This window comes from Pelodiscus sinensis, chromosome 1 (assembly GCF_052426305.1).
Source record: "Pelodiscus sinensis isolate ZL-2025 chromosome 1, ASM5242630v1, whole genome shotgun sequence".
NCBI classification, from domain to species: Eukaryota; Metazoa; Chordata; order Testudines; family Trionychidae; genus Pelodiscus; species Pelodiscus sinensis.
Window position 1 is genome coordinate 265,930,405 of NC_143052.1, and position 14,213 is coordinate 265,944,617.

Genomic DNA, 14,213 nt, shown 5'->3' on the forward strand with positions numbered 1-14,213 from the left:
CTTCCCTGGTCACCTTTGCATAATTGTTTTCCTCACCCTCAAGCACTCTGGACCTTTGGAAATATGAAACTCTAGAAGCTGGGGAAAGACAGGAACACAGTTTAATGTAAAAACACACTTAAATATGTATTTATGAAAAAAAATATACCAACCTAAAGTTAACACATTAGGAATCAGCTCCTGCCTGTCTCAAACAAATATTTGTCTGGAAAACTGGACTTACTCTCCAAACCTGGCCCACCCAGAAACTCCATTCACAGGGAGAGCTAGTCTCAGCAGTAGTTCAGGGGAACCCTGGGGTGGCTCTCCCACTGCTTTTCTGCTCATGTCTTGATAAAATGGTTCCAGCCTGTCCTCTTCCAAAGTGAAGCCATGGATGTAGGTCAGTGATCTCGGCTCACTTCCACCAGCTGAGTGAGAACAGTTCTTGTGAAATCACCACAATGTCAGTGTTGATGATTTGATCTGAATTCACTGTGGATTCAACTCTTCTCTTTTACTAATGCCCCTCATACAGTAAGGCCTCATTTCACAGATACGTCCACCCAGGTTCTCAAGAGGTGGAACTCAGGGCAAAACAAAAGTTTTAAACTGAACACTTTCTCCAACTTCATTCATCAAACTTAGTGCCTTCGGCTGCCAGGATAAACCCTCAACTAAGAAATAACCTGTGAAATTCTTATGCCTAGAGATGGTTGAATTTATTTAAAAGAATTGGGAAACAAGTTGGTAAAATACAGGTAGGAGCTAGCAGGGAAGTCAAACATAGAACACTAGAACTGGAAGGGACCTCAAGACATCATTGAGTCCAGTCCATGCCCTCATGGCATAAAAACTCTTGTTTGAATATAGCACATGAAGGCAAGTGACTGAATATTGCCAGTGGAAGTTGTGCTGGTAGGGGATTTTCAATCCATGTGAAAGAAAGCTTAGATTCAAATAAAGCAAAAATCTTATATGTGTGAAGCTGTGATATAGAGAATGCCCTACCAAATTAATGGCCATGAAAAATGCACCACAGACCATTTAATCTGGTCTTCCTTGTAAAATCTGGTCTTTTGTTTTCTTGTACGCTAGACGAATGTTTCTCAAACTGTGCTCCGTGGAACCCGAGGGCTCCGCGAGACATTTCCCAGGGCTCCTCGAGGTTGACAAACTGGAAACTTCGCTAGGTACAACACACACAATCAGTGGACCGCTGGGACTCCACATAAATTTTTATGCATGTAAAGGGCTCCGGAGCCCAAAAAGTTTGAGAACCACTGCTCTAGACTATACATATTTCATGGGGAAGACCAGCATTCTCAAAGTGGGGACTCTGACCCAAAAGGAAGTTGCACAGGGGTTGCAAGGTTATTGTAGGGGAATGCAGTATTGCCACCCTTAGTTCTGAGCTGCCTTCAGAGCTGGGTGATTGAAAAGTGCAGCTGCAGGCCAAGTGCACATCTCTGAAGGCAGCACATTGTCAGCAGCAGCATCGAAGTAAGGGTGGCAACACTATGTAATGCCACTATTTCATACTTCTGCCTTCAGAGCTTGGTAGAGTAGTCTTCAGAGAGTGGCAGTTGTTGGCCAATGGCCCAGCTGTGAAGGTATCAGCACAGAAGTAAGGGTGGTAATACCATGCTATCCTTACTTTCGTGTTGCTCTTAACAGTGGGGTTTCCTTCAAAGCTGAGCTGCTATCCATCTTTGAATAGCCGTCAAATAGCCGCTACTATTTGGTGGGCCAATTCTAAAGGCAGTGCCATCACTAGCAGTAAGAGTAGCAATACTGTAACCTCTCTACAATAACCTCACAACACAGCCCCCCCTCCCAACCTACTTATGTGTTAGGACTAATAGAAATAAAGCAGCAACAAATTTCAGATATCAGATTTCTGAAATCTATAAATTAATTATATTTAAATCCTATGACTGTGAAATTGACCACAATGAACTGTAAATGTGGTACGATTCTAATAACAAAATCTCTATGGTTGTAAAATTCCGTATTTGAACAATAACAATATAGCAGCAGAAATATACTACAGGCAGTCCCTGGGTTACATGGATCCGACTTACATCAGATCCCTACTTACAAACAGGGTGAGGCAACCCCGCACTAGCTGCTTTTCCCCATAGCAGACCAGGGAGACGCGAAGCTAGCGCGCCCCCCAGCAGACCAGGGAGACGCGGAGCGGCTTTTCTCAGCAGACACCTCAGCTTGAGAATAAAGGACTGAGGGAAGTGAGGTGTGGGAGAATAAAACTGAGCTCTGGAGAAATGTTTGGCTAGAGTTTCCCCTACAATATGTACCAGTTCTGACTTACATACAAATTCAACTTAAGAACAAACCTACAGTCCCTATCTTGTATGTAACCCGGGGACTGCCTGTATTGATCACCTAATGAGGATGATGTTGTTGATTGTGAATTCACAGGTTTACAAGAGAAGCTGCAAGTTATGTCAACTCAGTAAGGAATACAAAAATAACATTTCTAGATACAATAGACTTCCGATAATCTGGAAACTTTGGGACCTAGGTGGTGCAAGATTATCAGATATACTAGACTATTGGGAGGTACTATAAACTGGTTATATACATACTATATACAGTATATACTGTATATAAAATGTTTTAACTCTTTTTATTGTATGTACTCTATACAGTATACTTTAATGTTTTAGTTTTTTTAACCCTTTTTTACTCTTTTTGCTCGGTTCAGCTGCCTCTGCTGCTGCCTTGTGAGTCTTTTTTTACCGAAGCTCACTCACTAAGCTCTTGCCATTTTGATGCCGGACTATCAGGAGTGTCGTACGATTGGATGCCGGACTATTGGAGATTTACTGTACCACAAATGACTGCTTCTTAAAGCAGCTAGCTCAGGGTTCCACAAAAGGACATGCAATATTCTAAGCTAAGTGTACAGAATCTGGTACATGAGATGAATATAGCTGAAGCTTTTAGTAGTAGCTTTCAGTGTTCTATGTCTGACTTCCTCACTAGCTCCTATCTGTATTTTCAGTAATAGTTTCCATAAAGTAATTCAATTTAACATCCTTGTAAGGAGAAAATGCCAAAGAAATCCACCATAGCAGCATTTAACTTCGAAAAGGAAGTACACAAAAATTAAGAATATACCAAGAGGAATTAAAAGGAACAGTCACGGGGTAACATACCTGAAAATAGCATGAATGCTATTTAAAAGCACCAAAATAAGAAATCAAATGAAAAAAAATCAAGAGGAGGACAATAAAATTGCCACCATGTCTAAAAAGCAGAATATGGTTAGAAGCAGAAAAGCATTCCTTACAAATTGGAAATGAAGTACTATTCAGGAAAATAGAAAGGAGCATAAACTCTGACAAATCCACTGTAATTGTAAAATTAAGCAAACTAAAACCAACCAAACAAAAAAAAAACCTTGAAAAAAAATACTATCAAAGACACAAAATCTAACAGAAATAAAACCACACAGCCAAGAAGCCTACCAAATAATCATTTTGATCACTGGGCTATTGAGATGCTAAAGGAGGAGTCAAGAAGGACAAGGCCACTGCAGATAATCTAAATGAAATCTTTGCATCGTTCTTCACTGAAGATGATGTGGAGCAATGGGAGATCCCCAACTGTAAGCCTTTCTTTTTACATAGCAGATTGGAGAAACTGGCATAGATTGAAGTGTCATTAGAGGAGGTTTCAGAGCAAGTTGATAAACTAAATAGTAATAAGTCACCAGGAGCAGATGGCATCCACCCAAGAATTATGAAAGAATTCAATTGTGAAATTGCAAAACTGCTGACTGTAACATGTAACCAATCACTTAAATCAGCCTCTCTTGCAGATCATTGGAGCACAACTAATGTAATGCCTATTTTAATAAATGGCTCCAGACAATCCTGGCAATTACAGGCTGATAAGCTTAACTTGAACACCCGGAAAATATAGGGGAAAAAGACCATCAAGAATAATGATAAATATGATGTAGGAAGAGTCAATACAGCTGTAGTAAAGAGCAATCATGTTTCACTAGTCTATTAGAATTCTCAAGTATGTAGAGAAGGGTGTTTCTGTGGGTAAAATGTACTTTGGGCAGAAAGTCCTAGATAATGTCCCTCATCAAAGACTCTTTAGCAAAGTAAGTAGTCATGAGACAAGAAAATAGGTCCTCCTCTGGATCAGTAATGTGTTAAACACTAGGGCATATCTATACAGCAATGCTATTTCAGAATAACAAACGTTATTCCAAAATAACTATGCAAGTGTCGACACAGCAAGCCCGTTATTTTGAAATAATATCAAAATAATGGGTGTCTTATTCTACATTCTGTAACCCTCATTTTACAAGGAATAGCACCTATTTTGAAATAGCTATTTTGGAAGAGGGCATGTGTAGACAGAGTAGTTTGGAGTTATTTCAAAATAAGTGGTGCCTTGCAGGCCATCCTGACCACACTAATTAGAACCCTATAGTCCCCCTTTCCCTGCAGCCCTTAAAGCTGCAGCCACAGGGGAAAGGACTTGCTGCACACAGCAGGCCCTGACAACAGTGAGCCACAGAGCAGCAGCCTGTACAAGGTTCGCAGTCACCATGAGCAACTCCATTGCTCCCACTGAGCCCTCCATGGATGCAAGGGAGCCAGCAGCCAGCTCCCAGGACCCTGCCTGGGGATGGAAGAGGCGTGCACCTTCCTGGTCTGGTGCAGAGATCCTGGACCTCATTGATGTCTGAGGAGAGGAGGCAAACCTCCACGATCTCTGCCCCAGATACAGGAATGTAGACGTGCATGGATGGATGGCTGACAGCCTGGGCAACAAGGGCTCATGAGCACCCAGGAGCAGGTACGCACGAAAGTTTAAAAACGTAGGCAGTCCTATGCCAAAGCCAGGGAGCACAGCTCTCACTCTGGAGTGGCACCACAGGCCTCCCCATATTATGCCCAGCTCCACAACTTCCTAGAGGTGGGTCAATCCCTCCCCTCCCTCCCCATTGTGGACTCAGGGCTGGAGACAACCATTGTCACCCTCCAGGGGGGAAGAGCCAGTGTGGAGGAGGAGCAGCCAGATGAGGCCAGCAGCATTCGAAGCCCACCAGCCAGGATGTCACGCATGCCCGGGAGCCAGTACCCTCCACTCAGGATGTCTCCCAGGCATTGTACAAAGACGGAGAAGGCCCATCAGGTGAGTGCCAGTACTTTGTCCCCTAGTCCTCCCTGTGTCCTCCAAGGGCACAAGAGGTGGTAGGACTACCTGAGGCAGACACCAGTCTCAGACCTAGCCTCTCATTCACCCTCCTCCTTCCCCTTCCAGCTCCCTCCTCCATCCCAGGTTTTTTCTGCTGTTCCCCTCCCCCCCCCCCAGCTGCATTTACCCATCAATTGCTTGGAGGCAGGTCCAGTTCCATGTGGTGTCTGCAAGGGCAACCAGAGAAGGCAGAGAAAAAGGCTTTGCTGTCCTTCAAGGAGGGAGGCAAAGGAGAAGAGCCTGAGTCATAGTTATACAGGAGCCTTAGATAGCCTTAGATAGCCTATTTAAGCAGGAGCCTTAGATAGCCTTAGGCAGCAGTTACAGGAAATGAGTGATATCCTGATGCCCTGCCTGAAATGCTTCCAGGTGGCCTTAAATATGATTCAGTGTCCAATGAGTGTGGACGCTGTGTTTCAAAATAGCTCAGCACTATCTCAATTGGCATTTGCAGTTTAGATGCTCTATTTTGATATAAGTTATTCTTGTGTATTTCTTCCAAAATAGCTTTTTCCGAAAGAAGTGTGCTGTGTAGACGTGCCCTAGGAAAAAAAGGATATCAATAGATGATCAGTTTCACAATACTACGAGTTAAATAGCAGCACCCCATAAATCTGTACTGGAAAGGTACTTTTTAATGTATTCACAAATGACCTGCAAAAGGGGCTGAACTGTTAGGTGCCAAAATCTGCAGAAGAGAAAAAAGTACTCAAGATAATTATGTTTAAAGCTGATTGCAAAGAGATACAAAGGAATGTCACAAAGCTTGGAGACTACATGACAAAATGGCAGATGAAATTCAATGTTTATAAATGCAAATTTATATACATGGAAAATATAATCCCAACACTGCATATAAAATGATGGAGCCTTAAATAGCTGTTACCACTTTAGAGAAAGATTTTGGCGTAATTGTGGAGAGTTCTGAGAAAAGATCTGCTCAATGTGCGATGAATCAAAAAAGGAAACACAATGTTAGAAACAACTGAGAAAGAGCTGGATTATAAAATTGAAAATATCACAATGCTATTAGATAAAACCATTTTATGTCCATGCATTGAATATTACAAACAATTCTAGTGAAACCATCTCTAAAGAGAATTGAAAAAGGTACAGCTAAAGAAAAGAAACCCATGTGGAACAAATTCTGTATGAGGAGTTTAAAGATTCGGATGTGTTCATTTTAGAAAACAGTAAACTAAGGGGAGGTAATGATAATATCCATAAAATCACATAATGTATGGAGAAAGTGAATAGTGAAGTGCTGTAAGACCCCTTCGCATAATACAAGAACTAAGGGAGTTCTGATTAAATAGTGAATAGGTTTAAAGAAAACATATATAAGTACTTTGCCACACAATGCACTGTCAACCCATGAATGGATTATTGTGAATCCCAAAAGCGTAACTGGATTAAAAAATAATTAGATAAATTCATGGAGGGTTGGTCCATCAATTGCTGTTAACCAAAGTGAGCAAGAACGCAACCCCATGCTCTAAACTGACTGTCAAAAGTTGGGACTGCACAACACAGGACAGATCATTTGATAACTGTTCTGTTAATTCTCTCTGAAGAATCTGGCACCATAAGTTTTTGTAGAATTGAGATACTATATCATTAATGTATGGCTGGACAGAGAGAAAGATATATGATAACGTATTATAGCCTGAGAACTTTGTTGATTCTATTCACTCAGGGTATGTCTACATACAGCATTAATTCGAGTTATCTTAATTCGAAATAGTTAATTCGAATTAAGCTCATTTGAATTAACATGTCTCCACACAAAATGCAGCTCGAATTAGCATTTTGCTAATTTGAAATACTGCATCCACACTGACTGGACAGAGAATCAGATTTAACGCCAGCCAGAACCAGGTCAGGCAGGGCATCAGGTCAGGGTTTACTTTGTGTGGCTGCTGCCTGACACTTGTGCTTAAAGGGACACTCCCTCTGCCCCCCAGGCAGCCAGTTCTCAGGTGTCCCTGCTTGCTTGCCTGCCTTGATGAGGGACAGCAAAGCATTTATGTCTCTGCATACTCTGCTTGCCCTCACTTGGGACACCACAGCACTCTGCAACATGGAGCCAGAGCTGCCCCAGGGCACTCTGATGCTTCTCGTGGATGTGTTGCTGCGAGCCTGGCTGCACTTTCTGAGGCTGCCATTCCAGAGGTCCACTGGGGTGCTGTCAGTATCCAAGAGGCCCTGCGGGAGAGCTCTCACCTGAGGAGCACTAAGAGCCTCCCTCGTCTGCCCACTGGGGGCTTGTGCGTCATTCCTCCCTCCTTCCACTTACCCCTCCCTAACCCCCCTTCCTGATGTGAAATAAAAACACATTTCTTGCCAAAACCAAACTCTCTTTATAGACTGAAACTGGGGTGGGATGAGGGTGAGAGAGGGGAGGGGGAAACCTAGGAGGAGGGAGCTGGAAGGGGGACACAAGGGGAGGAAGGAGGAGAATCTCAGGGTTGGGGGTCTTGCCGGACCAACTTGATTTTCATGCAAACCTGTTCCTGGGTTCGCATATGACTTTTGGTGGCCAGGATGACAGCTTTCCTGCCATAGACGGCTGTGTTCCTCTGTCTAGTGTGGAGATCATGGACGTTGGGGGCATCCCCCAAAACCTGAGTACGGTCCACCCTGATCTCCGCCCTGGACCAGGAAGGTGCCCGCCCTGGCAGGCTCCTGGGAGCTGTCAGACTACTCATGGAGTGCAGTGGAGGGCTGGCTGCCAGTGGCTTTCTGGCTCATGTTTTGGGGCCACTGGATCGAGGCTGTGACTGCTGGCTATGGGTCAACAGGCTTGGAGCTGGCACAGGCACTGTGGCCCAGAATCTGCCCCTTTAAGTGGTCTGGGGCTGGGGGGAAGGAAAAGAGTTTTCCTGGTTTGGTCCAGAGTGGCCACCAGGGGAAACTGGGAAAACTGGAGGCCAGCTAATTCGGACTAAGCATCTACACAGTGCTTATTCCTAATTAGCTAATTTGAGTTTGGCATTACTCCTCATAGAATGAGGTTTACTAAACTCGAAATAAGTGCTCCACTATTTCAAATTTAATTCAAAATAGTGGTTTACTTGTGTAGATGCTATGAAAGTTAAATTGGAATAATGGCTGTTGTTCCAAATTAACTCTGCAGTGTAGACATACCCTGCATGTTTTACCTGGTTCTTGGTTTGTAAACTTGTCAGGGCAAAAAATGCACTTCCCTATATTTTATATAGTGCCTAACACTGTTTGAATGCTACTGTAAAGTAAACAATAAAAAAAAGAGTGATAGAAATGTAGCCGTGTTAGTCTGGTGTAGCTGAAACAAAATACAGGACTATGTAGCACTTTAAAGACTAACAAGATGGTTTATTAGATGATGAGCTTTCGTGGGCCAGACTCACTTCCTCAGATCAAATAGTGGAAGAAAATAGCCACAACCATATATACCAAAGGATAAATTTTTTTAAAAATGAACACATATGAAAAGGACAAATCAAATTTCAGAACAGAAGGAGGATGCGGGGGGGGGGGGAGGTAAATGTCTGTGAGCTAATGGTATTAGAGGTGATAATTGGGGAGGCTATCTTTGTAATGGGTAAGATAGCCAGAGTCTTTGTTGAGACCCACGTGTAGAGTATCGAATTTTAGCATGAATGACAGTTCAGAGGAATTCCTTTCAAGTGCAGATTTAAAAGGCTTCTGAAGCAGAATGCAGGTAATTAAGTCGTTGAGACAGTGTCCTATCTGGTTGAAATGGCAAGAAACTGTTTTTTCTTTGTGATCCTGTCTAATATCTGTTTTGTGGGCATTGATCCTTTGCCGAAGTGTCTGAGACATTTGTCCAATGTACAAAGCAGATGGACACTTTCGGCACATGATAGCATAAATTATATTTCTGGATGCACAGGAATATGTATTCTTGATCTTATAACTCATTTGGTTAGGTCCAATAATGGTATCAGCAGAGTGAATATGTGGACAAAGCTAGCAACGGGGTTTGTTGCAAGGGAAGGTACCAGGGTTGGTATTAGTGTGGTATGTTCTGTGGTTGTTGGTAAGAATCATCTTGAGGTTAGGTGGTTGTCTATAGGAGACTATGGGTCTGTCTCCCAGAGCCTCTTGGAGTATGGTATCCTGTTCCAGTATAGGCTGTAGTTTATTGATAATGTGTTGGACAGGTTTAAGTTGGGGGCTGTAGGTGATGACAAGTGGTGTTCTACTGTTGGTTTTCTTGGGTCTGTCTTGAAGTAGATGGTTTCTAGGTATTTGTCTGGCTCTTTCCATTTGCTTTTTTATTTCTCTGGGTGGGTAGTTGAGGTTTATAAATACTTGGTAGAGATCCTGAAGTTTCTGGTCTCTGTCAGTGGGATTAGAGCAGATGCGGTTGTATCGAAGGGCTTGGCTATAGATGATGGATCGTATGGTGTGTGCTGGATAGGAGCTAGATAGCCTCCCCAATTATCATCTCTAATACCATTAGCTCACAGACATTTACCTCCTCCTCCCCGCATCTACCTTCTGTTCTGAAATTTGATTTGTCCTTTTCATATGTGTTCATTTTTTTTTAAATTGTATCCTTTGGTATATACGGTTGTGACTATTTTCTTCCACTATTTGATCTGAGGAAGTGGGTCTGGCCCGCAAAAGCTAATCATCTAATAAACCATCTTGTTAGTCTTTAAAGTGCTGCATAGTCCTGTATTTTGTTTCAATAAAAAAAGAAACCTAATAATGGATTTTCTGAGTTTAAACAATATATCATATACTGACTGTTAAATGTACTTTTAAGTGGTGATAAGGACACCAAGAGTAAATTTCACTAAATCATAAGTAAAGTTGGTGGCTATATTACCTATTGTTGGAGGCTGAACTCATTGAATTGAGATGTGTCAGGTTAAATTCAAATGAAATGAGTGAAGTTTTATGTGTGGAAATGAAGCTCTTCTCTTTAATTGAGATTTAATTCTCTCTAGCAGAAATCTCTTTATTTTGTCTCCCTGTTTTTATTTTTAAGGACCATACAGACATCTCTGTCATGACAAGGGCTTATGTTTAGTATTTAGTTTGTAAAAATATGAAAACAAAACTTAGAATAAGAGAATGGAACATCATTTTACTTTCTGTATCCATTCTTCAACATTTTGCATATACAATAATATCAATACTAGGTCCTAAATCAGGGCTACGCAACTTTGGAAGCTCTGGAGGCCACAATGATACTCACAACAGATGCCAAGGGCCGCAACTTAAGTGTGGTTGCATATATATATGCTAATATATGCAAATATATATGAAAATATATGCAAATAGATCAGTTTACACTGACAGACATGAATAAAAGTACTTCCCACAATGCCCTGCTGCTCCTGGTACCTCTTCCCTTGGGAACTAGAAACACAGACATCCTGTACCCTTCTCTTCCAGCCATGCCATCTGCTTGCATCTTTCAATGCTCACTCTGCATAGGAGATGTCTCGGTGTTGTGGAGCATGTTCCTAGTGGAGGCCATGTTCAAAGGATCCCACCCATGGTCTGCAGGTAGAGTAGCCCTGTCCTAAATGTTTTCTTGGAGGCAGATATGCAACTATGTGAAGATTAACAGGCATATTTGCGCAAAACTTGGCACTAAAATGGAAGGAGGAAGGAAATAACCATATTGTCATCTTAACTTGCAGTTTTGTGTGATATTTATAGTGCTCAATAATAATAACAAGAGTTACACACATTATTCCCCATATCTATGCAGAATATACCTTTACTTTATCAGCAGACAAACCTTATTAGAATAAATCCATTTCCTCCCTTTATTCTGCTTACTAGCATCAGAGGCTGATATTTTTCACCATTAGCTAGATGTATTTTATTTATTTATTATTGTTATGTTATGTCAGCAGAAATCTTTATATTCCTCCATTTGCTGAGGCAGGAAAATAAAGGTAGTATACATAAATAAAAAATAACAACACTACTTTATCTTTGCATTTTCAAAATGTAACTTATTACAGTAGTATAATTTTTAGTTCCATGACTCAAAATTTTAGCTTATTTTATGGGCACATCAGAACTGCTTTTCTATCTCAACATATAAGGTTTTGGCTCTGTCACTCAACTGTCCAATATAATTTCCGTCATGGCTGCCCAGAAGCATAACATTATTGAATGAATATTTTTTTAATTCTGGAAATGCCAAATTCCTCTTACATGTCTTATTATCACTCTCTTTTCATTTCTGAAAATAGTTGATATTTTCCCTAACTTATTTTTGGACATGTTTTAATAGTTTAATATAATTAGCTGGAAGGAATGAAATTTAAAAAGTCTGAATAAAAGTGCATGCTTGAAATTAATAAGACTAACTGAAATAGAATAATGAGGTAAACATGATATTTAATATATGATTTATTGTAATTATTTTGGTATTGATAAATACTATATACTATATTAACACTTTCCAGTTCCTTGTCTGCACCTTGTCTGCACATCCTTCAGTTATTCTGAAATAGTGAGCATCTACACAGCAAGACTGTTATTTCAAAACAAATTCGAAATAATAACCTTCTTCCTCCAACTCCTGTAACCCTCATTGTAATAGGAGTAAGGAAAGTTGGGGAAACAAGTGCTCTATTTTGAAATAACTGCTGTGTAGAGAGAGCCAAAAGTGTGTCTCAAGTTGCACAACTTATATCGAGTTTAGCCCTGCTGTGTAGGTGTGCCCTTATGGACTGATTTTTGGAATTGAAACAAAGTAAAATAAGCAACTCTTTTAAAGATTCTGCATATTTCATTTCAGTCCTTACAGAGTTTTAAATTGCATGAGGTAGTGATAAGAAACACAGCCCTAAATCTATTGCTTAATTTTCTTTAGTACATAGTATTTCTTGTTCAGGCTACAGGGCTATTTCTATAATAACATTTTCAAGATATTCCTTTCATTAAAGAATTAATGGATCTGATTATACTCTCAGCCCTGGTCTAAACAGTCCCTTATTTTAAAACAACAAGGAGAGCATCCACACTACGAAGCCCGTTATTTTGAAATAAGGGACTGGTTATTTCAAAATAATAACTCCTGCTTTCCACAAGGAATAAGATTATTTCAAAATAGTTGTTTCGGGAGTTATTATTTTGAAGTTAGTTATTTTGAAATTTCCTAGTGGAGACATGCCCTCATTAGCTTGCTTTGCACTGAAGTTCATTCACTGACTTCAGTGAAGGTACTTCTAATTTACACTGGTGTAATAGCAGATTGTGCCCCAATTTTTTCAGGTATCCTAACCCTACTTGATCAGGATTCTCATACACATTACAGCATACTCTTCCCAATATACATTTGTCCTAAAAAAAAAAAGAGCTCTGAGCTTGATATAGTTAACATCATATACAAAATGCTGTGGGATAAAAACGAAACAAGGGAAAAAATGAAATTTACCATGAAAGCAATTGCAAATAGCCTACCAAATAACAAGTATCATTTGGAAAAATACACTGCAAAAACCCTCCTAGGTTGTAAAACACTGATCTAACTGTGGAATAGATGTACAATAAGCTTTCCAGTTCTGGCTACATTTTAGTACTTTGTTCCTAAAAGCAAAGTTAGTAATAACAAATACATAAAGGCCATTCCAAAAACAAATGACAGGCTCTTCGTCATGTGTGGATATGGGAACTTTTAAGAATACATGATTGTGGAAAAATTTATAGTAGTGCTTCAGCACAGTACTTTTATATGGGCCAAGCAGAACTCCTTGCTCAAACAAAATTCCCATTAAGGATAATGGGAGTTTTGCCTGAGTAAGTTGTTCAGGACTATGCTGATAGAGCTGTTCTGCCTGAGGTTTTAAATTGTGTAAACAAAAGTAGATTGCCAAAATATTAGCTATGTCATAGTAGAATAAGTCTGAGGATACACAAAAAAACCCTATTTCCTTTAGTTTGCCTCCAAGATAAAACTTCAAATGTTGGAGAAAAGCAAAGCTCTCAGAGGCTATAGTGAGATATAAACAATGTGGCTGACACTGAAAAAAATGCCTGTTCCCAATCTCATCACTTTTGCTGTGACTATTGCTGAAACTATTTTACCATGCTTGGAGTGTGATGCTTAGCTAATCAGCCAATTATATGTAAACTATGCCACAGCTACACTATGGCTACGTCTACAGTATGAGTTTTCTCAGCAAAAAATATGCTAACAAGGGTCTCATTTTTAATGAGTCACAATCTCATTTGCACATTTTCTGTCGATCCGTTTTTGCACTAGGGTTTTTTGCGCAAAAACAAGCAGTGTGGATGTTTTCTTTTTGCACAAAACCCACTTTTTCTACCACAGCCTTATGCCCCAAAAAGGAGGTATACCGATCTTGCAGAAAAAGGAGTTTTTGCGCAAAAAGAAAATATCCACACTGCTTGTTTTTGTGCAAAAACCCCTAGTGCAAAAATGGATCGACAGAAAATGTATGCAAATGAGATCATGACCCATGCAAATGAGTCCCTCATTAGCATATTTTTTGCTGAGAAAACTTGTCATGTAGGCGTAGACTATGAGGAAACCCCTTGAAGAATGGGAGGTGGGAATGGATAATTAATGCTTATATTGAGGTTTTGGCTGAAAAACAGCAGCTCTGTAAAAGCTTGAATCCTTGGGGAATATATGTTCTATTCTATAGGAAAGGTAACTAGTGATAGTGTATTTCTAGGTTTGTGTTTTATGTGCAACAATTTGTGTTTCCATTATTACTACTCACTATCTCATAAAACTTATTCTTTGATAATGAATTTAAGCTTGCTTTAACTAAAATTTTATCTCATTGCTCTAAATTTATATTTGAGCTGAACTCCAGACAGGTGAATTTGCATCTTACTGTCTGGCAAATCCTGTTTGTCATCCCTGCCTGGAACCCAAATTTCAAAACAAATTTTCGGTACATGTAGTGAACTCCTTACATATCATCGTACAGTGATTATGTGGGCCCATATGCAAGACTGTTTACAAGATATTTCTT